Here is a 27,207-nt window from a genome sequence, read left to right on the forward strand (position 1 = left end):
TCTATTAGCTTCCAAGCACCTTTGGATGATGGTGGAAACTTGGGGTCATTAACTTCCCTACACTTAGGGAATGGGCTAGATCTGAGTCTAGTAGACACCAGCAATGCCACAGAAAATGCTGAGGCAGGATGTAAGATATGATCAGGCACTTGAGAGAGTGTCACCTGCCAGGGCAAGGTGGATGGCACCATCTGTTGCAGCTGTAACTAGAATAGGATGCAGGCTAAGCTAAAAGGATACATTTAGTTTAGAGCAAAAAGAGAGCACTTGCTATAATGGGTTCCTATTGCAATCCTTAGTGTATTAAATTGTTCTCAAATACTCCCATCTACTTTCCAACCTGGGCAGTATTCCTGGATAGTGCCAAGTGGTGCAATTTATGTGTCCTCACCATGCTGAAGGCCACCTCAAATAAACATACTGAGGAAAACCAGTATCCTTATTATGGTCTGCACCTTTAAAACAATTACTTTGGCTGCTCATTTCCAGCTTTTTTTTTTTTTTTTTTTTTTTTTTTTTGTCTTTTTAGGGCCACACCTGAGGCATATGGAAGTTCCCAGGCTAAGGGTTTAATCGGAGCTGTAGCTGCTGGCCTATGCCGCAGCCACATCAATGCCAGATCTGAGTCATGTCTGTGACCTACACCACAGCTCATGGCAATGCCAGATCAAGGTCAGGGATCAAATCCGCAACCTCATGGTTCTAAGTTGGATTTGTTTCTGCTGCGCCAAGACTGGAACTCCCTCACTTTCACTTTGAGAGCTGCTACAGAATAAAAATTCTGAAACCTCTATACATGTCATGACACACAGAATGAGACTGACTTCTTGTTAGAACACCGAGAAATTAACAGGTCATCTCCATTGGAATATTCCTTCTTCTCAAATTCCATTACATCCTTGTTTATTTCTTACACGTTCTCTGTAAATTACGTGTGGAAAAGGACACTGTCTTCCAAAAAGATGAGTTAGTTTAAATGTATCCAAATAATGCAGTTGTGTAACTGGGGTGTGAGTTACTTAGAATTTCTTATGACAACAGTCTAGGAGGCAAAGGAGAGAATGACTGTGCTACTCAGTCCAATGGACTCTCATTACCAGGTAAAGCAGGAGGTCCTGCAACATAACGGCAGCAGGGAGAAATAAGCCTGAAACCCAGGGCATTCATTAGGGATGTCTCTTCTTGTTTCCAAGCTGTCGATAATGGTATGTGGGGAAAGGCAACAACTATAGTCCCACAATGGCAAGGATTCCAAGGGCTTATCTGAAGGTGAATATTTGAGTCATTACCAGCATCCCAGTTGAAGTGCGAGCCCATGGGGAAGGGTGTCTGGAATGGTTGGTGGTAGAGAGGTCTATTGAATGTCAATTACAGCCACAGGACTGGCTATAGTCATTCAGCCTGCTCCACTAACTGCTTTGTTTAAATCTTTGCAGAGCCTGTGGTGGCTACCACTTGGAAATTACTGTGTAATTGTTTGGACTGAGAGAGCAAAAGCAAAGGATAAAAGGGTAGACTGTATCTGACATACCTTGGGTACCACCTCAGAGCTTCAACTGTTCTTATCTTCACTGCTTATTCTAGCTGATCTGAGATAACTGGTTCCACTCATCCTTCATCCAGCTTCATGCAGGTACAATCTGACAGTGCTTTATAGGATTCCTCTGCACATATCCTGCTTTCCACTCCAGGACTTCTCTCATATATGGTGTGGGATGCCTTTGGGAATCCATTTGGCACTAGCTCAGGCACAGTCCATGGAGCAATAATTCATCCACAAAGAATAGGAGCCAGTGGTAAATGCTTCCTCCTTTATTCCTCTGGCGTGGATGGCTCTACGAAGCATTTCATCTCGCTTCTCTGAAAGTCCAATGGCATGAAACACCCAGCCTCACCTAGTGCTTGTCAATTCAAAAAATATATCTGTGTCTTTGTTCTTAATAATTTCCTGTGTTTATTGGTCTGACACTCCTGAATAAGCTACTTGCTCATAAGTCTTTTTCCTAGGAGCTGCTTTTGGGGAAATCTAAAACTAATCAAAATGAAAGCAGATTAAGAAAAATAATTTTATATGGAAAATGACCATTCAATAATTTTTATATGAACCAAGAATAAAAGCATCTTAGGAATATTTGCCATTTTAACTATCACATATCATATTATTAAAAGCATCAAGGTTCCAATGCAGATAGAGTACCAAGACAAATCCTCTTACAACCAAACTGTAATTCTTATAGAGAATTATTGAGATGCCACTCAATCAGAAACTCTGACATCAGTGTAAATGAGTATAGAATTGCCATTTTTTTAGCCATTAAGAACAGGACTGGAGGAAGGTTGGGTTTGTGTAATTGGATGGTGGGGGTGGTTGCCATTTCTAAAAGTGCATTATCATTTTCTCACTCTATTTGTCTCATGTTTTCAACATTGATGTTTCAGTTAGGTACTGAAGAGAATAATCTTTGTTTTCCTCTGATACCTTTTCATCATGGTCTGAACTTCATTAAAGATGCTTCGTGAAAGATACTCCATTAGAAACATGGTTTTTTTTTTTGAGGTGTATGTTCCAAATATCTATTTATCTGTAAGGAATCACCCCAAATACAGTGGCTTTAAACAGCAAAATCATTTGGTTTTGGAACCTGCAATTTAGGCAAGGTATAGCAAGAACATCTTTTCTCTGCTCCACATGGAGTGACTCAAAGGCTGGCGTTCTCAGAAAGCTCCCAGGTCTTAAATTTAATGCTCGGTATCAGCTGGGGCTGTGGTGAGAGCTGTCGGCCAGAGCATCTCTACACGGCCTTTTGATGTGGCCTGGGCTTCCTCACACAGCATGGCAGCTGGATTCCAAAGTAAGCATTCCCAGAGAAAGCCAGATAGAAACCCTTTCACCTTTTCTAACATAGCCTCAGAAATCCCGCAGCTTCACTTCTACCACTTTCTATTCAATAGAAGCACGACACTAATCACCCATGTCAGGAAAAGGGGAATTAGATTCCACATTTTGATGGTTGAAGGGTGGATGACATGTTCTAAAGTCACCAAAGTGTGCATAAGAAATAAGAGCTCCCCCTGGTAATTATCTAGCTATGGCACTATTTTTCATGTAAATCATTTGTTTCATGATACTTGAAGTTATTTTGCAGCATAAAACTCTCCAACAGAACTTCCTGTGATGAGGTAAATGTTCTATACATTCTCTGTCCAATACCAGAGTCACTAGCCACATGAGGCTATTGTGTACTGGTAATATGGCTAATCAGAGTGATTTTTTTTTTCTGTTTTTAGGGCTGCACCCATGGCATATGGAGGTTCCCAGGCTAGGTGCTAAATTAGAGCTATAGCCACTGGCCTACACCACAGCCACAGCAATACTACATCCAAGCTGCGTCTGTGACCTACAATGCCAGATCCTTAACCCACTGAGTGAGGCTGGGGACTGAACATGCATCTTCATGGTATTAGTCAGATTCTTTTCTGCTAAGCAAAGACAGAAACTCTCAGAGTGAATTTTCAATTTTACTTAATTTCAAACAACTTAAATATAAATATATGCCTGTGTATTAATAGCTACTCTATTGGACAGCTCAGTTCTAGAAAAATAAGTAAAGGAATAAGAGTTCAAATTCCAGCTGTGATGTAAGTTTTGGGTAGGCTTTCTAGGACAATCCTACAACATTCCCATTACAAGCAAAATGCTTCCAGGTCTGACTGCATTCAAATGTACAATGGAGATGATTTGGCCTGGGATGTCCTAGAGAAGAGAAATTTCCTAATGTGTGGGTGTGAAAAAGCAGAATAATCACTGGTGAGAAGAGTCAGGACAACACCTCATGTGGGCAATATGCTGGAACCGTTTAGACATGCAGAACCTTGCTCAACAATCCATCTCTTCACATGGAGAGGCTAGCCAACTTATTTTGGCCCGAAGTGGGAGCACTGCTGAAGGCTGGATTTCACAGGAGGACAACTTTGGAAATGCCTGTGTGCGCCTGTGTCTCATGCTCACTTTCCTTAGCATCTCTGCCCTCCTTCCCCTCATCCTTCCTAATCGTTCATCTTGAAATTTGTGATTTTGAAGTCACAGTGTTGAAAAGATTACAGCTCACCTATCCAAAAACGAGCCATCATTATCCAAAAAAGATTTCTTGATAATCTCCTATGTGTAAGGCTCTTTGCTAGGTATGTCAAGAAGAATTAACCCCTGCTCTTAGAATGTTATCCTCTAGTTGGTGAGATTTACTAGAACAATAAATATTTATATAGTACTTACTATTTCCTGATACCATGCCAATATTCTTCTGAATATGCTCTCATTTGTCCTTTTAAAAACCTATGACACTGAAACTTCATAATCCTAGCATTACAAATGAAGAACCAGATGTCCAGTGAGGTTAAAATAGATCATCCAAAGGAAAACATCTATTACGTGGTTGAGTAGATTTGTACCTAGGCTGAGTAAATGCCAAAGCTTAAGCCCATAACCACTCTACTATGCTTATGCTGCATTCTTCAGAATGGCACCTCCTACTTCTTTGGGGAATGATGTTTGACAAAGCTAAGTCACCAAGTGTTGAGGAGATCTAGCAGAGCTTCTGAAGAATAGAAAGATATTGGTCTTTGAGGCACACTGAAGAGTGAGGGTGGTAAAATTTGCTCATCTATTTCAAAGACATGATAATAGTTGGATGAGAGAGTCAGCAAAAGAGTCCATGAGAAAATCATGTTTTTAGCATTACCCATTGGAAGAAAACATTTTCAGAACAATGACAAGGTACTGGGAAGGGATTAGTGGTAAATGAGAGGCTTTTCTGAGAAGCACAGATCTATGAAAGCTTGAGTCTTGCCAACTCACTCTACCTGGGAAGGAATGCTATATTAGTAGTGCATGTTTAAACTTAGCTCATCGCAAAGCCTTGAGGAATTGTATTCGAATGCCAGCATAAGCCTCCTTGAGAGAATGAAAAATCCATATCATGTGAAATTCAATGTGAAGGACTTGATTAGCTATAGGGAGGGGGAAATATATCTGCTGAGGATACTCTGAAAGATACAGAATTTAATGGGATGACCATTTGTCTAAAATCAAACATGGGATTGAGATTAATTTCCTCAAGCCCTGGATTCAGACTTGGATTCAAATCCCAACTCTGTTATTTCCTAGATAAATAACCCTGGATAATATATTGAACTTCTTTCTGTATTCCTTGTTATAAAAGTAGGGACAATACTAAGAATGATCCTGCAGGTTAGATGGAGGATGAGATGAAATAATTAAATGTAAAATGGCTAGTGCAGTGCCTGGTACATAACAAGCGTTCATTAAATTGTAGCTGTTCTTTGCTTTAAATGGTCTCTGGAGAACAGTGTTGATTCTGGAGCTACACTATTTGGGTGTGAATACCAAGTCTACTGTCACTTAATGAATATGCAATCTTGGGCAGGTTATTTTCTCTGTGTCTCAGTTTCTTCACTTATAAAATGGAGATTGAAAATAGTCCCTCACACTCATTAAGATGGCTATTACATTAAAAAAAAAACAAAGACAAAGACAAAACAGAAATAGGTATTGGCAAGGATGTGGAGAAACTGGAACACTTGTCCATTCATAGTTGGAAGGTAAAATAATGCAGTCTCTTTGGAAAACAGAATGGTGGTTCTTTAAAAAACTACACCTAGAATTACATGATCCATCAGTCCTACTTCTGAGTATATACGCAAAATAATTGAAATCAGGGACTAGAAAATCTATTTTTATATTCTTGTTCTTAGCAACATTATTCATGATGGCCAAAATATGAAAGCAACCCAAATGTCCAGGGGCAGATGACTGGATAAACAAAAGGTGGTGTATACGTCCAGCAGAACATTACTTGGCCTAAAAAAATCAAGTGAACTTTGGTGCATGCTACCACATGGATCAACTTTGAGGACATTAAGCTAAATAAAATAAGCCAGTCACAAAGGACAAATATTATATGATTCCTCCTGTATGAGGTTCCTAGAGTAGACAAATTTGTGGAGTCAGAAAGTAGAATGGTATTTGTGGGGATGGCAGGGAGGGAAGAAAGGGGAGTTAGTGTTTAATGGGTATACGTTTGGGAAGATGAAAAAGTTCTGAAGATGGATGATGGTGATGGTTGCACAACAGTATGAATGTACTCAGCACCATGGAACTGTACACTTAAAAGTGGTTAAGATGATGAATTTTATATTATGTGCATTTTTATCACAGTAAAAAAGAGTTACTGTATGTCAAGTGTTTACAGTATTAGCTGGCACTTAGTATAAGGCTTTGCTATGATGGTGATGACCTTTTTCTTTCTTTTTTAATGGCTGCACCCATGGCATATGGAAGTTCCCAGGCCAGAAGTTGAATCCTAGTCACAGCTTCAACCTACACCTCAGCTGTGGCAATGCTGGATCTTTAACATATGTGCTGGGCCAGGGATCAAACCCACACTTCAGTGGAAACCTGAGCCACTGTAGTTGGATTCTTTATACTGTGCCACAGTGGGAACTCTATTTTATGTCTTTGTGTACTAGCCTTGCATAATACTTCATAAATTAATATCCCTTATTTGTCTCCATATGACAAGGATAATAATCAGCCAAGAGTTAAACAAAATATTAGCACTTAGCCTAACCCACCTGCCAGATTCTTCAGAACACTGCTTTTTTAATGGGTGAGAATAAATGAATATTAATAACTTTCAATTTCTTTCTTTTATCTTCATGACCAACCTTATAGAATCGACATAAAGAGGACTGGAAGGCAGGAAGATTAAACAAATGGGTTTTTTTTTCAATAACAATTTTTAAAAATTCAGGTGTCTGACTGTTCAGAGTCTAGAAGGAAATTAGAAAACCAAAGAAATATGTCATCCCATCATTAGTTAAAAGACGAAGAACAAACTGCAAACCGTGAGGCTGGAAAAATTGCTCACAATGCTAAAACTCATAATGGTAATTTTCAAATGCCAAACTAGTTGAACTGTCATCTTCTGGGAAATTGTGTGTTCCCAGTGATGGTAATTCCTAAGGTTGAAGAGAAAAAGGAAATTAAGTGAGAGGCTTATTCAACTTTGGTAATTACAAAGGCTGAGACTTGCTTCTCGGATATGTCTAAGAACCAGGGACAGTGTGACCAAAACCACAGATGAGACAGCAGACAAATTAGTCCCTGAGACTTAGTTTCCTGACCCAAAAGGTGACTTACATCTCCTCTATCAGAATTATTGTCACATTAGATAATACAGGATGGATAATTATATAATAATTAGACACAAATTTTGATTATTAAGTTACTGTTAGACGATACATTGGATATGGATTGATAAATAGATAATTACATAATAAAGAAATAAGATAATACATGTCAATGTTTAGTAAACATTAGTGGCGGTAGTGGTGATGATGGTGGTGATGATGATAAAGGAGTCCAGAACCTCTCACCTCACTCCAGTTCTGTCGTCAGCTCTCTGGGGTACCCTGAGTAGATCACTAGGCTTTCCTTTATAAATAATGATTTTAGAAACCAGTAAGGGAAAACTCAACTTAAATTGGCTAACAAAATAAATAAAGATTTATGAAGAAAGAGTTCTCTCACCATGGCCCAAAGCCTCAGTGATCTAAGAGCTAGCCTCTCTGTGAGTTCCTTGGCCCTTTTTCATTCTCATTGCCTCATGGTCACAAGATGGCTGCTGTAGCTCTAGACAGCAATTCCAAATTCAAGCAGGAACAATGGTCAATGGAAGGCACCAGATATATTAGTTTTCTTTCATCAGGAAAAAGTCTAGACCCAAAAGTCTAGCAGAATTGTGCTTACAACCTATTGGACAGAACTGTGCCAAAGGTGACCTCTTCCAAGTAAACCTAGAAAACAAATATTTAGCTGGGTACTGAACTGCTGCCTTTAACAAACTGGTGTTATGACAGCAAGGAAGGAGGGAGCAGATGCAGTTACCGCAGTTATATTTGCCCTCATGTTTTCCCTTTAAAAATTTAGTGGCATTCTGGATGCTAACTTAGAGGCTTTTTCTGTAAGAATTACATCAGAAAACAGACAGTAATGACAGCACAGACATCACTTTCAGCACACATTAGGCTGTAGTTGTTATTTTGTCAGACTTCTAGATCAGGGTTGGCAACTTATGTTACATAGGCCAGATTTGATCCCTGGGCTTTTTTGGTAAGGCCACGGAGAATGGTAAATCTTACATCTATAAAGTGTGGCAAAAACAAACAATTAAACAAATGACGTGACACATATGCAACAAAGATGCTACATGGCCCATGAGGCTTTACACTATTTACTTTCTAGCCCTTAACAGAAAACCTCTGCTGATCCTTTCTGGTCTGGGGATGACCTGAGAGCCCTGCTGTCATTTCCTCTCTCACTCTCTTTTTTGTCTTTTTACGGTCACACCTGTGGCATGTGGAAGTTCCTGGGCCGGGGTCAAATCAGAGCAGCAGCTGCAGTCCTGAACCACAGCCAGGCAACACTGGATCAAGCCACATCTGTGACCTACACCACAGCTTGTGGCAATGCTGGATCTTTAACCCACTGAGCGAGGCCAGGGATCGCACCTACATCCTCGAGGACACAATGTCGGGTTCTTAACCCACTGAACCACAATAGGAACCCCTCATTCTCTTTATCTTTGGGTCTCTATAGATTCTGGTACATATTAGGTGCTCAGTGAAAGTGTTATGAATGAATATAGACTGTCGTGAATGAATGAATGTATGAATGGTGTATCTATAAAGAGTTTCATATGAATTAGAGCTTCCAAATAATTTCACTGAATCTTCAATAACCATCCTGCTGATTGATGCCCACATTTCTTCAGCTAATAAAGCCTGCCCCAGACTTGTAGTTTCAAATCATGAACCACCTCTCTTCTACTGGTCTCTGTGGACCTGGCATCATTGGGGGGATAAGTGAGGGAAGGCAAGCCTCTGAGCTGGAACAGTCTTGATTACTTATTTCTCTTGTTTACTCTCTATGAGGGCAGGGCTCCTGTCCATTTTATTTGCTTACTATTAAAGCCCCGGGTCTCAAAAAATATTTGTCTAATAAGTGAGTGCAAGAATTTGAGCTTTCCCTTATTAGGAAATGTGGGGCCATGTCTTAGTGGGGCGGTTGTATTCTTTGTTCTCATTCTGTCAGGGGTTGGTGTGAACTATGTTTACCTGGTTTGTTTTCCTAAGGAAAGATGCATTCCTCATATTCCTTGTATTCAGTGGACTTATTCAGCTCTGATTTCACACACATGCCTCAGGTCACCGAGAACCTTGTTCCCTAATTCTTATGGGAAATACACATGTGAACACAAAATCTCTGTTCCCAACTTGTGTACAGAGGATCCAATCTTTTCTTTACATCCTGCAAGACTCCACTCATACAAATGCCAGCTGGTTAATTCATGAACTCACCCATTAGCAAATGACGTTTGAGCCTCCACTGCATCAGCCAAGGTGCTGGGGTTCTAGAGAGGTGCAGAACCTAGATGGGGAGACAGATGATGAGCAAATAAATTCCTAGTGGTTCTACATGTGACCATGAAGTGACATTTTGAGGTTGAGTTTTGTTTGTGTGTTACTCTGGCTTGGTACTTTGTGAAAAGAGAAGGAAGCCACAAGGAGCCAGCTCTTTAATGAAGAAGCTGATCAGGATAGAAAGATTTGGTTAACAAACCAACCATCACCTCTTAGGGGTGTCAATCACAGGGCATTTTATTGCTTTGCTAACTGGCTTTGTTTTCCTGGCTAGATGTCTGCTAGATTTTGCAGCTAGATGTCTGCAGAAGCAGCGGAGATGGGGAGAGTGGAATGTTAGCTTTTAATGTAATCTGAGCCCTAGTCTGGACACACAAGTAACAGCATCCTTAAACTCATGTCATTTAACATGGGTGACATTCTTCAATTTTTAAAATGTCCTTTTATTTTTGAGATAATGTTAGACTTACAGAAAAGATGCAAAGATAGTAAAGTTAGTTCTTATATATCCTTTATTCAACTCTCCTAATATTACATCTAATCTAACTCTAGCAGATTTGTCAAAACTAGGAAATTAGCATTAGTACATTGTTATACTAAACTCAAGATTATGTGCATATTTCACTAGTTTTCCTACTAATGTATTTTTTTCCATTCCCAAACTAAATACTGTATATAATATTATTCATTTGGGGATAAAGCATTGTGGATAAAAGTGCTTTTCCTTTTAAAGTCTGTAAATACGTGAGATTCGCTTTTGAAATTGCTTTGTCTCTGTATAAAATTGTATAAAAAACTGGTAAAATATTACCAGTAATTTAAAATTTGTCTAATGTTCGTGAGCGCCTATGCATGTCAAAATGATTCCCCATATTTAACATAGAGACTGACAAAAATAGATATATTATCTAGAAGAATTAAAAGCTACAAACTTTTTTGGTAGTAATCACTAAAGATGTTGAAGCATACGCCAGTAAAATATGCTGGCAAAGGATAATGTTTGCCTACTAAAAATATGCATCCAAAACACAGAAAGGCCTTATGAAGGCTATTTTAAAGTGAAAAAACATGGGTTTAGAAAAAAAATTCTTCCAACTCTGCTGCATGAAACTCTCTTCAACAAAGTCCCAAATATTATATATAATTAGGATTGCCTGTAAAAACGTTTTTCACCTAACAGTCTGAGATTTTTCTCTGCTGATTTTAACCAATAATTAATTTTTATAGGCAAGCCAGGGAGATGGTGACAGGTTTGTGATGTCTGAATGGTGTCTCTTTACTGGGTTATATTTAAGTGTACTAATCCTATGTGGCCATGTCACATCCCCACACTTTAGTTACTTTATACCTGAAAGCTGTTCCTTTATGGAAAGGAAACTCCCCTTACCTTGTACACACTCCAGAGGTTTAATTACTTTCAGACCAGACTGAAATAGGTTTCCATTCTGCACCCGGCTCTGAGATTAGCAGTGGGGTTAACATGGAATATTGGAACCATGAGAAGAGATGCAAGATGTTAGACATTGTGCATCAGTGTTTCACTTAAGCCTATTTAGTGTTTCTCAAAGTATGTTTCTCAAGAATAGGCAGAAGGGTGGAGGGCTGACAATATGGGCATTGGAATTAGGTAATGTTTTAAATCTGAGCTCTGTCACTAGCTGTACAGCCATGAACCCAACCACTTAGCATTTCTGAACCTCAGTTTATCACTCTGTAAAATGAGAATAGTAATAATGACCTCTTAAGGCTATTGCGGGGAATTTGATTATGTTTAAAGAGTGTAACACCATGTCTGGAATGGAGTTCACGGTCCACAAATGTTAAGTCTCATCATTGTTATAATTAGCCCTTAGTATGTTAATAGGTCTTCCTAAAGAAAAGTTTGAGAAGCCGTGGGTTTCCAAGAGTTAGAAATGGTTCTTTAGTGCAATATATCTCACTGTATATTATGGAGGATTGCCCAAATTTATTTAATTGAGGTATCTATTTTTTATAAGCTACTTGTATGAGTTTTCTCTAGCTGCTGTAACAAATGATCATAAATTTAAGGGCTCAAAACGACACAAATTTATTCTCTTCCAGTTATTAGGTCGAAGTCTATAATGAGTCTTACTCATCATGTTATCTAGGGCTTTGTGATGTTCCATTCCTTCCAGAAGCTTGAGGGGAGAATGTGTCCCCTGCCTTTCCAGCCTCTACAGCCTGTGCCTTCCTTCATTCATGGTCCCTTTCTCCAACTGCAAAGCCAGCAGCATAACATCTTATCTCTCTCTCTGACCTCTGCTTTTCTTGCCATATCTCTTCATATTGTGACCCTCTGGCCTTTCTTTTATAAAGACATTTGTGATTAGGCGAAGCCATGGGTGGAGTTCAGATCTTTCCACCATAAGAACTTTGAGGTCAGCAAAGTCTCTTTTGTCATGAAAAGGAACATGTTTACAGGTGCGGGGGATGAGGATGTGGATAACTTTGTGAGACCATTATTCTGTCTTCCACACCTGACCTAACAGGTTCATGGTTCTGAGAAAATTAAAAAAAAAAAAAAACCCACTGGACTGCATTATTCAACAATTTAGGAGATGAGAGGTTGGCAGGGAAGGATAAGAAAAAAGTGGTTAATGAATGCAAACTATTACACTTAGAATGGATAAGCTATGGGGTTCTACTGTACAGCACAGGGAACTATATCCAAGCTCTTGGGATAGAACATGATGGAAGATAATATGAGAAAAAGAATGTGCATATATATATGTATGTATATATATGAGACTGGGTCACTGTGCTGTACAGCAGAAATTGGCATAATATTGTAAATCAACTATACTTTCATAAAAAATAAAAAAGAAATAAAATGAAATATTGAAGAAAGGAAAAAGGAACATTTCATTTATATTGATTTTAAATTAACATGGATGGTTTGCTAGTGGGTGTCCCAAAAGAAATTGGGTAACACAACAGGGGTTTATAATGAACAAAGGAAAGCACAATAAAGTAAAAATAAAGGTATTTAAAGGTGTGTGCCAGGGATAGGGGAATTACCAGAAAAGTCCCAGCGTTACAATCTACCCTCCATTTGATCCCCTAGTAGGGCTACTCATTGACTGAGCCCAATCACAAAGCCAAGGAACAGGAGGGCTTTTGATGTAGACCAGTGATTTTCAAACTGGAGCATGCATCAGAAACCCCTGGATAGCTTCCTACAAAAGACTAATGCAGTCCATCCTCAGAGTCTCTGATTCCACAGGCTGGCAGGTGAGTCTGATGCTGTGGTTTTGGGTTACACTTTTAGAACCACTATATTAACCCAAGAGGGTCAACCTCCAGGGCACAGCACAGGGAGGAGAAGGATGAATAATGGATTTGGAGTGACAAAGTGAAGAAATTTGGCACAGTAGCCAAAAAAAAAAAAAAAAAAAAAAAAAAACACCAACATGTTCAGAGTTCTCTGTTGGCTCAGTGGGTTAAGGATCTGACGTCATTCCTGTGGCTCAGGTTATGACTGTAGCATGGGTTCTATACCTGACCCAGGAACTTCTGCATGCCACAGGCATGCCCCCATTCCCAGCCCAGAATAAAGAAGAAAAAGTGTGTTGATGTTGATGGCAAGTGCAATAGGAGTCCTGGCAGAATTGAAAGCCAAAGAGCTAGAGCAATTGAGGAAGGATTCACAGAGGAGGTGGAAATTCATCAAAGTGAAATTAAAGATTTCAAAAGCAGGAGTTCCTGTCATGGCACAGCAGAAACGAATTGACTAGGAAACATTAGGTGGCAGATTTGATCCCTGGTCTCGCTTAGTGGGTTAAGGATCTGACATTGCTGTGAGCTGTGGTGTAAGTTGCAGATGCAGCTAGGATTCTACATTGCTGTGGCTGTGGCACCGGCTGGCAGCTGTAACTGTGGTTTGACCCCATGCATGAACCGCCATATGGCATGGATGTGGCCCTAAAAAAAATTTCCAAGCAGGTCACTCAGGTAGTGTGAAGTACATGGACTAGGGTATCTTGGCATGATCCTTTTTAGGAGGTTTAGTTGCCTAAAGAAAGCCATCTTGCTCAGTGAAAAAATCAACTTTTAGGAACATGTGGAAAATAGGGGCAGAAGGATGGATTACAGCACCTAGGATTGATGGGGTGGGAAGAGGGAGCCAGTGCAGGTTCTTGAGTGAGGGAATAAGGTTCAGAATGACCAGGATGACTGGAAGGGAAAAGGAGTCTTGTTTGGTGACACTAGTTAAGAAAGCTTTTAAAAACACTTTTGGTGTAGTAAAACAAAACAGCAAACATAAATAAATAATCTCCACCAGATTTGGGAACAAGAGACTAGGCTTCTAATTCAGGCTCTGTTATTAACTAAGTGGGTAAGTTTGGTCCAACCATTGAACCACTCTGCAACGAGTGGTTTTATGTTATTACAAGAGTGAGTTGATTACTTGGAGAAAAAAGAGCACATAGGAAAGACATTTCAAATGAAACCCACATCCACATCTGGAAAACAGCAACATTTGACAACCAGGGTGTAAATTTTGTCAATTTTTGGTAACAACAAACTAATCATTGTTGGTGGTGACTCATTGCTGACCATAAAAGAATTATGGCTCATACTTCAAGGAGAAGAAATATACTGTTAATTTGAAAAAAAGAAAAAAAATAAGAAAAAATTACACTACAGAAGTTAATTTACTTTGATTGACTGATTGATTTGATCTGTACAGGTGATAAAATAATTGCTTCCACACATGAGAACACCAAGCCTTGAAGACTATGAGCCTTAGTATACAATAGTTTTTACTGAAGAAATTTATTCTTTTCAAAGTAATAAACATGGAACTGACTTTAGCCATCTGCCTTCCTGTGATGGCGAGAGACATTTGGGATGTACCATGTTAAGGGTACCACATTCAATCTGGAGGATCCCAGGGAGACCCCCAAGACTTGGTGGCCTTCCTTCAGAACAGGCAAAGTGGATGGACAGGGCCTGGAGGATGCCAGTGGTGGGGCAAGCTGGCCTGGCCCTGAGGTGTCGTGGACAATGAAAACATGGTTTTCAAGATCAGCTCCAGAAGAAGGTTCACAGGGATGGACACCAAGCAAGGTTCAAAGGGCAAAAAGGAGTATCGTTTTCTTGAAAGTTTTTCTGTTTAAATACATTTTCCCCCAGATTTATTTGCTTCTGCTTTGTATTCTATGCTTTTCTTCCTTGGAATGGATGGAAAAACACAGAATTTAAGATAAGTCAATTTTTAAAAAAGTTAATTAAGGTTTTGATAGACTCATAAACACAAAAAAAGAAAAGTATTGAAATGGTTATTTTGTTTTTCCTGCAAAGCTTGGCAATGCCTGATTTCAAAAGTAAGTATATGAGGTTTGCCTTCAATGATGTGATCACTAATAATTTAAAACCATGGAGTGTTTACTCTCTGCAAAGTCAGATATTTCATGGGGATTCTTTTAATCTATGCAATATACTCTGTGAAGTATTTACTATTATCTTTTGAGGACACTGAAAAAAAAGAAGAAACAGAAGCTTAGAGATTTAAGTGTTTGTCCGAGGTCACATGGCGCTGAATAGGTGTATGTTGGGTTTCTTTTTCCTTTTTCTTTTCTTTCTTTCTTTTTTTGAGTAAATGTGTATTTTTAACCATTTTAAAAAGAATTTTATAATATGATTTCTACATCAGATGTAAATTAAGCTAATATCTATAGGACAATAAAACAATAAAGACTCACATTATCTTTTAGCCTAGAAGAGAAATCACTTGCATTTCTAGAAGGCATAATTCTGTAAATTAAAATATAACTTCCCAGAGTCTGGGCTTTAATCAAATAGTAGGTAGCAAAGTCAAGCACATCCTTAGAGCTGCATTTCAAATTCATGCCTGATTTATTTAAAAGTTCAAGCTCTTCAACATCCTAAGATTCTCTTCCCATTACCCACATATAGTGCCTTCTCTCTCTCTCTTTTCTGTTTTTATGGACTGATGGTTTATACTCAATGCCTCTATTTTTCCTACCATATATTATGTATTACTGCATAACAAATTACTCAAAGTTTAATGGATTACAACAACAAGAATTTTTTTATCTCTCAATCTCTCTGGGTCAGGAGTTCAGGAGTTGCTTAGCTGGGTGATTCCACCTCAGGGTCTCCAGTGTCAGCTGGGGCTACTGTTATCTAAAAATTTGACTGGGCCTTGGGGGATCCAAGTTCAAGAGTGCTCACTGATGTTACTATGGCCTACAGGACCCAGTTCTCCACAGGCCGATGGCAGGAGGCCTCCATCCCTCACCACATGGACTTTCACAGAGCTTCTTGAGTGGCCTCATATCAATGGCAGTAGGATTCCCCAGAGCAAGTGATCAAACAGAGAGCAAGACAAAAGCCAGAGTACTTTTAGGACCTAGCTGTAGACATTACCCTCATTATTTTGGCAATATCCTGTCAGTTATATAGGCCACCTCTATCCTGCACAGGGTATGCATACCAGAAGGTGAGAATACTTGGAACCTGGCTACAACACCTACCACTGGGGAAGCTGGCTACCATACCAACTATTCATTTCTTTTTAAACTCACAGTGTTTAATTTTTCTCCTCCTTGTCTAGGTGTTTAGAGACTTCCTCCCAACACATTTTGTAATTCCCTTTTTAATTATGATATTTTAAAATTTTGTGGCTGATTTAACACGTCCTTATTATTCTCTCCTTCTTTTCTTATTTTTCATTCAGATTTGGTGCTTGGGACAATCCAGGGCACGTGCGGTGTGGTGGCCACTTAACGTACACTTGTTACATGAATGAACACATTCAGTGAATGAACTCCTGTGTCCTGGCCCCTGCTTCACCAGGGCTCAGTTGCAGTCTGGGCATATTTGGGCCAACTGATGTATTTTATTTGGCTCACATACAATTTTACGAATTGAGCCAACATTTGAAAAGAGGAGGTTTCACATAAAAATATGAGTTCCTGCTTTTCTTGAAAAATGAGAAGGCCTGGATTGGAAATGGTTACTGGAGCTAAGAAATGAAATCCTCCCCCCCCGCCACCGCCCCCCGGCCTGCCCACTTGGAAAAGGCAGGTATCCTTCTATTTGCCATGGTCTCCAGCATCCTTGCCTCTCTCTCCCTGACACCAAGGTTATAGCAGCTTGCTATTTATTACTGTGCTTCCAGTGTTATTTTCTTAGAGTACAGGAAGGTGCCTACAACTGCCTCTATCAAAATAGAAAATAAAAGACAACCCAGGTGTGCATGTGATTTTTCTTATACCTGTTTGGCTGAAGTAGGCAAGAGTGCTATGACCCATGCTCTCTGCTAAATGATTTCCTATAGTTGCTTCAGCTGGCTCATCTCTGATCTCTGTCCTTTCTTATTGGTCCAGGTTTGAAATGAAGAGTGAAGTCCATGCTTAACTGCAAGAGAGACAAATTTTTCTTTTAGTGTGTGGTAGACAGAGACCACCATGGAAAGAAACCACTGTCTTGTCTTCCTATAAAAATACACACTGGAATAATTTTGTTTTGTTCTAGAAATTCATTTGGCCAAACCTTCAGTTCCACTGTTGGAAACTCTTCTCCAATTTCTACTCATTTCTCTATTTCAGACATCCCAGTGTGTCTAGATGAGTCTGTTTCTGTGTGTTGTATACAGAGTTCATTGATGTGTGGAGCGATGAAAGAATGCGAAGAGGAGGGTGCCTTATTCAATGTGCAAAGTTGGAAGTAATTGAGTGATTCTTATCTCCCCAAAGGTAAAGTGAAGTCTAGGTTGAAAGGAAGGATCACTTCATCACCACAGAGGTAAGGGATGGAAAGGGTGACAAACTAGTTACAGAGTATCTGTTGGCAGGTCAACATGAAAGTGAAAGGAATTTTAGAAGTTCTTCAAGTTTACTTATTTAGTAGCTAGGAATTGTACTTTGCTCTTAAGAATAGAAATCCGTCTAAGTGGCTCAAATCTATTAGGGACTCACTTCTCCCATTTAAAAGAGCATTGATTATAGTCTTCCAGGACTGATATGGAGCCTCCCTAGAATCCTTGTGGATCCAGGTTTCCACTGTGTTTTTGTCCTACCAGCCCCACTGCATGGTTTTCATCCTTAGGTCACAAGATAGCTGCTGGAGTTCCAGCCATCATAACAGCTTTCTGAATAGGAGAAAGGAAATGAGCAAGGGTTTTCCTAGATACCCTAAACCCAACACTTGTACATACATCTCAGTGACCATCTTGGTGTGTAAGGGAGGGTAGAAATATAGTTCATTCAGCTGGACTCCTTGCTCAAGGTCCCAGTATTGAGGATCAATTTGTGAATAAATGTAACAAACTATGACAAATCTATTTAAGAAAAGTAAGTATAATTTATTAACCACTTATTATGAGCTGGTACCATTTCATGAATAATCTTAGCACTCAAACAACCATATTAAATAAGACATTGTATGGATTTCTATATTATAGATAAGGATACTGAGGCTCAGAGAGGTTAAATAACTTGTCTAAGGTCACGTAGTAAGTATGCCAACATTTCTAAAAGTTGTTGATTTGTTCTTCAAAGTTTAAAGGAGATGAGCTAGTCTTTCTGGAGTTAACTTTCTTAGGGAAACTCTCTTGGACTTTCTAATTTCTCTTAGTGTAGTAGAATTCTTGCAAATCAATGTTGAGATGTAAAGCCAAAATAAAATAGCAGTTAAAAGTCTTTAAGAAATTTAGGAAAGTGGTAAACTATTTTTAGATTTTCTCTGTTCCTGGACATTTAACTTAGCAATTATTGAGGCCCCACAATGGACGAGGTGTTCTCCTGGAAGCTATGTTATTATATATGTACTATGCTCATGAAAATCAAGACTTGCCTCACAGGTGAACATTCCTTGTTCTTGTTTATGCATTTTGTCATTGTAAGATGAGAAGTAAGTTGTGCTTATTCTGCTCAGTTATAAATTTTGTCCTACACACAAAATTATGAACTGTAAATTGCCTACTGTCAAAATTAGAGCATAATTCTATTGTTCTAATATGCTAGTTCAGTTTTATCCATAAAGTTAAACTCAGCAACTTATGAGTGAGATTTTCAAAGAAAGCATATTACTCATAAAGTTCATGAAGGGAAATTTGGAAGTTAAGCTAGACTAAGCATAGTGTCATGGGCTTTGTTTTCTGTGGAGAACAAAAGGGGGATTTTCTCAAACCCAGGAAGGAAATAAGTCTCACCTAGGAGACTGAGCTGTGGATCAAATGTTCAAAGCTTGGATCACATAATATAAGCCATTGTCTTTTCCAACACACTTTGAGTGCTGAGTTAAAAAGATATATTGTTGCTAACTCTTCAAGTGTCTTTCTTAGTCACTTCCAGAAAGAAAATTCAAAGCTTGCTGTGTTAGCATATCTTTGAGGACCCTGAATGCCTGTGTGCAGAAAATACTAACACTGAGTCTTTCCAAAGAAGTGATCATATTTTCCTTGTTTGCTGAATATCAAGCACACAGTAGGCAGGTGCTTACATATTTACTCAATGAATGGGTGAAAGAACATCAGATTTCCTCTCTCTTTTTTTTTCTTTTTCCTTTTTTGGGCCACACCTGTGGCGTATGGAGGTTCTCAAGCTAAGGGTCAAATTGGAGCTGTAGCTGCTGGCCTATACCACAGCCATCTGTTGCTACACCAGATCTGAGCTTCGTCCACACCACAGCTCACAGCAACGCCGGATCCTTAACCCACTGATTGAGGCCTGGAATCAAACCTGCATCCTCATGGATCCTAGTCAGATTCATTTCTGCTGTGCCATGACAGGAACTCCCAGATTTTCTCTTAAAATTTGAGGATCTAACTAGGATCACATGTCCGGCTTCTGGACTTAGAGGCCACCTCTACAATTTCTCCTCATCCCCTTTAATAGCTGGCCTCTGTCTACTTTGGTCTAATGAAATGGTCTTGAACGTCACCCTTGCATCTTGCTCATCAACTCCTCTAACTATCTCTCAGTCCTTTTTCTGCCTGATCTGAGGTTGGTCAAGGTTAGCTTGATTGTATAGCAATCTCCTCTTTTAGTTTCTGCTATACTACATGATCTTGATTATGACCTCATCTCTGTCATTCTCTGAATTTTCTTCCATTGTTCTACAGTAAGTCACTGATGATCTCCTCCTACCTTTCTAAATCCTTTCTCTAAAGCCTTGTCTCTACATGTATTCTCAAATATTCTCTCAAGATTAAGCCTAACCTCAGTTTTCTGCCTTGCTTTTTCTCTTTTCTCACATCACATTTTTTTTTTTTTTTGTCTTTTTGCTATTTCTTGGGCCGCTCCCGTGGCATATGGAGGTTCCCAGGCTAGGGGTCGAATCAGAGCTGTAGCCTCCGGCCTACGACAGAGCCACAGCAACGCGGGATCTGAGCCGCGTCTGTGACCTACACCACAGCTCACGGCAACGCCAGATCATTAACCCACTGAGCAAGGGCAGGGACCGAACCCGCAACCTCATGGCTCCTAGTCAGATTCGTTAACCCCTGTGCCACGACGGGAACTCCTCACATCACATTTTTATTACACAACTGCTGGAGGACTTTGGCACACATATCTAGGATGGAAGTTATTATCTCATCTGCTACACATGCACGCACACACAAACACACAGAGTCACACATACACTCACTCACAGTCACAAAAACTGATACATATACACTTACTGTTTTAGTTGACTTTATGTGTCGACTGAGGCATGAAGGCCCCAGATATCTGGTTAAACAATATCTGTGGGTTGTTTGTGAGGGTATTTCTGGTTGGGAAGAACAGGTGACTCATTAAACTGTATAAACCAGAGTGCCCTCCCCAGTGTGGCTGAGTATCACTCAATCCTTTGAGGGCCCCCAAATAGAATAAAAGCCTAGTAAAAAAGAATTCTCTCTACCTGATGGTCTTTAAGCTAGGCCACTAGTCATTTCCTGACTTTGGACTTGAACGCAGATAGATGTTTACACCATCAGCTTTTCTGGTTCTCGGACCTTCAGTTTTGAACCGGAAATTATATTACTGGGTTTTATGGGTTTGGACTCTCCAGTGTCCTAATCAACTGGGCCAATTCATGATAATCTCACTCCCTCCTGTATACAGATATCTCTATATGCATCAATATGATTTATATGTCCTATTTCATCCTATTGGTTCTGTTTCTCTGAAGAACCCTGGCACACCTAATGCACTCACACATATATACACACCCTCACGAATACCCAGAGAAGCAGCTCCACACTAATGGACTTCCTCAGTTCTGGATCTTGTACCACAACTTCAAGGAACAATCTTCAAGGTAGTTTTGATTCTCTGCTACTCCTCAGTCTTTAAAGAGGTTCTTTAAAAAACTAAGTATAGAACAACTACTTGGTCCAGCAACCCCACTCCTGGGCATATGCCTGAAGAAAACTGTAATTTGTTTTTTTTTTTTTTTTTTTTTTTTTTTTTTATTTTTATTTTTTTAATTTTATTTTCCCACTGTACAGCAAGGGGGTCAGGTTATCCTTACATGTATACATTACAATTACAGTTTTTCCCCCACCATTTCTTCTGTTGCAACATGAGTATCTAGACATAGTTCTCAACGCTATTCAGCGGGATCTCCTTGTAAATCTATTCTACGTTGTGACTGATAAGCCCAAGCTCCCGATCCCTCCCACTCCCTCCCCCTCCCATCAGGCAACCACAAGTCTCTTCTCCAAGTCCATGATTGATTTTCTTTTCTGAGGAGATGTTCATTTGTGCTGGATATTAGATTCCAGTTATAAGTGATGTCATATGGTATTTGTCTTTGTCTTTCTGGCTCATTTCACTCAGTATGAGATTCTCTAGTTCCATCCATGTTGCTGCAAATGGCATGATGTCATCCTTTTTTATGGCTGAGTAGTATTCCATCGTGTATATATACCACATCTTCCGAATCCAATCCTCTGTCGATGGACATTTGGATTGTTTCCATGTCCTGGCTATTGTGAATAGTGCTGCAATGAACATGCGGGTGCATGTGTCTCTTTTAAGTAGAGCTTTGTCCGGATAGATGCCCAAGAGTGGGATTGCAGGGTCATATGGAAGTTCTATGTATAGATTTCTAAGGTATCTCCAAACTGTTCTCCATAGTGGCTGTACCAGTTTACATTCCCACCAACAGTGCAGGAGGGTTCCCTTTTCTCCACAGCCCCTCCAGCACTTGTTATTTGTGGATTTATTAATGATGGCCATTCTGACTGGTGTGAGGTGGTATCTCATGGTAGTTTTGATTTGCATTTCTCTTATAATCAGCGATGTTGAGCATTTTTTCATGTGTTTGTTGGCCATCTGTATATCTTCCTTGGAGAAATGTCTATTCAGGTCTTTTGCCCATTTTTCCATTGATTGATTGGTTTTTTTGCTGTTGAGTTGTATAAGTTGCTTGTATATTCTAGAGATTAAGCCCTTGTCAGTTGCATCATTTGAAACTATTTTCTCCCATTCTGTAAGTTGTCTTTTTGTTTTCTTTTGGGTTTCCTTTGCTGTGCAAAAGCTTTTCAGTTTGATGAGGTCCCATGGGTTTATTTTTGCTCTAGTTTCTATTGCTTTGGGAGACTGACCTGAGAAAATATTCATGATGTTGATGTCAGAGAGTGTTTTGCCTATGTTTTCTTCTAGGAGTTTGATGGTGTCCTGTCGTATATTTAAGTCTTTCAGCCATTTGGAGTTTATTTTTGTGCATGGTGTGAGGGTGTGTTCTAGTTTCATTGCTTTGCATACAGCTGTCCAGGTTTCCCAGCAATGCTTGCTGAATAGATTTTCCTTTTCCCATTTTATGTTCTTGCCTCCCTTGTCAAAGATTAATTGACCATAGGTGTCAGGGTTAATTTCCAGATTCTCTATTCTGTTCCATTGGTCTGTCTGTCTGTTTTGATACCAGTACCACACTGTTTTGATGACTGTGGCTTTGTAGTATTTCTTGAAGTCTGGGAGAGTTATGCCTCCTGCTTGGTTTTTGTTTCTCAGGATTGCTTTGGCGATTCTGGGTCTTTTGTTGTTCCATATAAATGTTTGGATTGTTTGTTCTAGTTCTGTGAAAAATGTCATGGGTAATTTGATAGGGATTGCATTGAATCTGTAGATTGCTTTGGGTAGGATGGCCATTTTCACAATATTGATTTTTCCAATCCAGGAACATGGAATATCTTTCCATTTTTTTACATCTTCTTTGATTTCTTTGATTAAGGTTTTATAGTTCTCGGCATATAGGTCCTTTACCTCTTTGGTTAGGTGTATTCCGAGGTATTTGATTTTGTGAGGTACAATTTTAAAAGGTATCGTATTTTTGTATTCCTTTTCTAATGCTTCATTGCTGGTATACAGAAATGCAACTGACTTCTGAATGTTAATCTTATATCCTGCCACTTTGCTGAATTTATTAATCAGTTCAAGGAGTTTTGGGGTTGAGTCCTTAGGGTTTTCTAGGTATAGTATCATGTCATCTGCATACAGTGACAGTTTGATCTCTTCTCTTCCTATATGGATGCCTTTGATTTCTTTTGTTTGTCTAATTGCTGTGGCTAAGACTTCCAAAACGATGTTGAAGAGCAGTGGTGAGAGTGGGCATCCCTGTCTTGTTCCAGATTTGAGTGAGAAGGCTTTCAGTTTTTCCCCATTGAGGATTATATTTGCTGTGGGTTTATCATAAATGGCTTTGATTATATTCAGGAATGTTCCCTCTATACCCACTTTGGCGAGGGTCTTGATCATGAATGGATGTTGAACTTTGTCAAATGCTTTTTCTGCATCTATTGAGATGATCATATGATTTTTGACTTTTTTTTTGTTAATGTGGTGTATGATGTTGATTGATTTGCGTATGTTGAACCATCCTTGTGAACCTGGGATGAACCCAACCTGGTCATGGTGTATAATTTTTTTGATATGTTGTTGGATTCGGTTGGCTAAGATTTTGTTGAGAAGTTTTGCATCTATATTCATCAATGATATTGGGCGATAGTTTTCTTTTTTGGTGGTATCTCTGCCTGGTTTTGGAATGAGGGTGATGGTGGCCTCATAGAATGTCTTTGGGAGTATTCCTTCTTCTTCAACCTTTTGAAAGAGTTTAAGGAGGATGGGCACCAATTCCTCTTTATATGTTTGATAGAATTCACCTGTGAAGCCATCTGGTCCTGGGCTTTTATTTGTAGGGAGTGATTTTATGACCTCTTCAATTTCATTTCTAGTGATTGGTCTGTTCAGTTGGTCTGTTTCTGCTTGATTCAGTTTTGGCAGGCTGTAAGATTCTAGAAAATTGTCCATTTCTTCCAGATTGTCAAACTTATTGCCATATAGTTGTTCATAGTATTCTCTTATGGTTTTTTGTATTTCTGCTGTATCCGTTGTGATTTCTCCTTTTTCATTTATAATTTTGGTGATTTGGGTTCTTTCTCTCCTCTTTTTAGTGAGTCTGGCCAGGGGTTTATCAATTTTGTTCACCTTTTCAAAGAACCAGCTCTTGGTTTTATTAATTTTCTCTATTGTTTTTTGAGTCTCTATTTTATTGATTTCTTCTTTGATCTTTACAATTTCCTTCCTTCTGCTGACTTTAGGACTTCTTTGTTCTTCTTTTTCTAATTCATTTAGGTGGAGGGTTAAGTTGTCAATTTGGGATCTTTCTTCTTTTTTGAGAAAGGCCTGGATTGCTATAAATTTCCCTCTGAGCACTGCTTTCGCAGCATCCCATAGATTTTGAGAGGTTGTGTCTTCATTATCATTTGTTTCAAGATAGTTTTTAATTTCCTTCTTGATTTCCTCATTGACCCATTGGTTTTTTAGTAGCATGTTGTTTAGTCTCCATGGAGTAGGTTTTTTCTCTTTCCTTTTCCCATGGTTGATTTCTAATTTCATGGCATTGTGGTCAGAGAAGATACTTGAGATAATTTCTATGCTCCTAAATTTATTGAGATTCGCTTTATGTCCCAATATGTGGTCGATTCTTGAGAATGTTCCATGAGCATTTGAGAAGAATGTGTATTCTGATTTTTTTGGATGTAGTGTCCTGAAGATATCAATTAAGTCTAACTTTTCTATTGTTTCCTTTAGGATCTCTGTTGCTTTATTGGTTTTCTGTCTAGAGGATCTGTCCATTGATGTGAGGGGGGTATTTAGGTCTCCTACTATGATTGTATTCTCATCAATATCTCCCTTTATGTCTGTTAATATTTGTTGTATGTATCTGGGTGCTCCTATGTTTGGGGCATATATGTTGATGATAGTAACATCCTCTCCTTGGATGGATCCCTTAATCATTAAATAGTGTCCTTCTTTGTCCTTCTTTATGTCTTTTGTTTTAAAGTCTATTTTGTCTGATATGAGCATTGCAACTCCTGCTTTTCTGTCATGTCTATTGGCATGAAATACTTTTCCCCAGCCTTTCACTTTCAATCTATATGTATCTTTTGTCCTAAGGTGAGTTTCTTGTAGGCAGCATATTGAAGGTTTTTGCCGTTTTATCCACTCAGCCATTCTGTGTCTTTTGATTGGGGCATTCAGTCCATTGACATTTAAGGTGATAATTGATAGATGATTATTTATTGCCATTTGATCCTCGTGTTCCAGTTGATTCTATGGTTCTCCATTCTTCTTCTTTTTTTTTTTTTTTGGTTGGATGGTCTCCTGTTATTATCTGCTTGAGTGTATTTTTTTTTTTCATTTTTTGCAAATGCAATATTTGGTTTTGGCTTGTGGTTGCCCTGTTTTTTAAGTATGCTAACCCCTTCCCATAATTGTGTGTTTTAGCCTGATGGTCCTGTAAGTTCAAACACTTCATTATTATATTAAAATTAAGAAGAGAGACATACATACAAACAAAAAGGATTATTTACCTCCTAACATCCCTTGCCCACATTTTATGGTTTTGATGACTCTTTTATTTTTTTCTTTTTAATTTTATTTTGTTTGAAGCATGTTCATGATTAAATCTGTATGCTGGCTTATTTGAGTGACTGCTCTCTGATTGTATCTTCCTCAGTCCTAGTTCTTCCTCTTCTTCTTCTTCTTCTTTTTTTTTTCTTTTCTTTTTTCTTCCCTTTCCTTCCTTTCTTTTTGGTTTAGAGAAGCCCTTTCAATATTTCCTTTAACCTGGGTTTTGTGTTGCTGTATTCTTTAAGTTTTTGTTTGTTGGGAAAAATTTTTATTTCCCCTTCTATTTTAAATGATATTCTTGCTGGATAAAGTATTCTAGGTTGCATATTTTTTCCTTTGAGCACTTTAAATATCTCTTGCCATTCCCTCCTGGCCTGTAGTGTTTCTGTAGAGAAATCAGCTGATATTCTTATGGGGGTTCCCTTGTAGGTAACATTCTGTTTTTCTCTTGCTGCCTTTAGGATCCTCTCTTTATCACTAACTTTTGCCATTTTTATTATGATGTGTCTTGGTGTGGGTCTGTTTGGGTTCAGTTTGTTTGGGGCCCTCTGTGCTTCTTGTATCTTGAATCCAGTATCCTTTAGATTTGGGAAGTTTCCAGCAATAATTTCTTCAAATATATTTTCCATCCCCTTATCTTTTTCTACTCCTTCTGGAATTCCTATTATGCGTAGATTGGCCCGTTTTATATTATCCCATAGGTCTCTTATATTGCTTTCCAGTTTTTTGATTCGGTTTTCTGTCTGTTGACCAGATTGAGTGATTTCCATTATTCTATCTTCCATATCACTGATTCGTTCTTCTGCATTATTCATTCTGGTTTTTACTGCCCCTAGTTCAGTTTGCATCTCTGCAAATGAATGTTCTAGTTTTTCTTGGCTCCTCCTTATATTTTCTAGCTCCTTTCTGAGGGTATCTGCATTGCTGTTCATATCTTCTCTTAATTCCTTCAGTATTTTCACTATTTCTCTTTTGAACTCCAGGTCTGTCAGACTGCAGAGATCAGTTTCATTGTTGACTGTTTTAGGTGAGTTCTCCTGTTGGTTTGACTGGGGGTGGTTTCTCAGCTTCTTCATCTTGCTTGTTGTCTTCTTTCTCCTGAGGGAGTTGTACTCTCCGTTATCGTAGTGTTTGCCTTGTCACTGCCGTGGAATATTTCCTGAGGGCTGTCGTTGTTGGTCAATCTTTTTTTGAGGCAGTGTGGCTTTTCTGGAGTGTTGATGGGACTAACAGTGTTTCTTTGAAGCAAAGGAGGACTTCCTGAGGGCAGACAGGACTGGGAGGTCCACCCCACGATGGTAGCAGATTTCACTTGGTTCTCAGCACCCCCTGGGGTCTTGGGCGGGTAGCAGGGCCCTTGGAGACTCAAGAGGTTCCTCCCCAGAACAGCCCGACTCAGAAAGACCGTCTGAGATCTTTTCCCAAGTCGGCCAGGCTTGTTGCAGCTTTTCTGGGCTGCAGGGGGTCCTGCCTGGAGCTGGCAGTCCTATGCAGCTGGTCCACTAGGTCTCAGCACCCCCTGGGGTCTTGGGCGGGTAGCAGGGCCCTTGGAGGCTCAAGAGGCTCCTCCCCAGGACAGCCCGACTCAGAAAGACCGTCTGAGATCTTTTCCCAATTCGGCCAGGCTTGTTGCAGCTTTTCTGGGCTGCAGGGGGTCCTGCCTGGAGCTGGCAGTCCTATGCAGCTGGTCCACTAGGTCTCAGCACCCCCTGGGGTCTTGGGCGGGTAGCAGGGCCCTTGGAGGCTCAAGAGGCTCCTCCCCAGGACAGCCCGACTCAGAAAGACCGTCTGAGATCTTTTCCCAATTCGGCCA

General features: G+C 39.4%; 1 long non-coding RNA gene across 1 annotated transcript in view; it reads right to left on the reverse strand.

Moving 5' to 3' along the window:
• The window catches only part of LOC106505322, a 28,044-nt gene continuing 1,503 nt past the window's right edge, over positions 667 to 27,207 (reverse strand). Inside the window, exons 2-4 of the long non-coding RNA XR_001299630.2 lie at positions 16,766 to 16,908; positions 9,439 to 9,508; positions 667 to 2,032 (exon numbers count right to left, since the gene is read on the reverse strand). This is a non-coding gene — a long non-coding RNA (uncharacterized LOC106505322). The remainder of the gene's footprint in view (positions 2,033 to 9,438; positions 9,509 to 16,765; positions 16,909 to 27,207) is intronic.

The sequence above is a fragment of the Sus scrofa genome, chromosome 13, assembly GCF_000003025.6.
Source record: "Sus scrofa isolate TJ Tabasco breed Duroc chromosome 13, Sscrofa11.1, whole genome shotgun sequence".
Lineage (NCBI taxonomy): Eukaryota > Metazoa > Chordata > Mammalia > Artiodactyla > Suidae > Sus > Sus scrofa.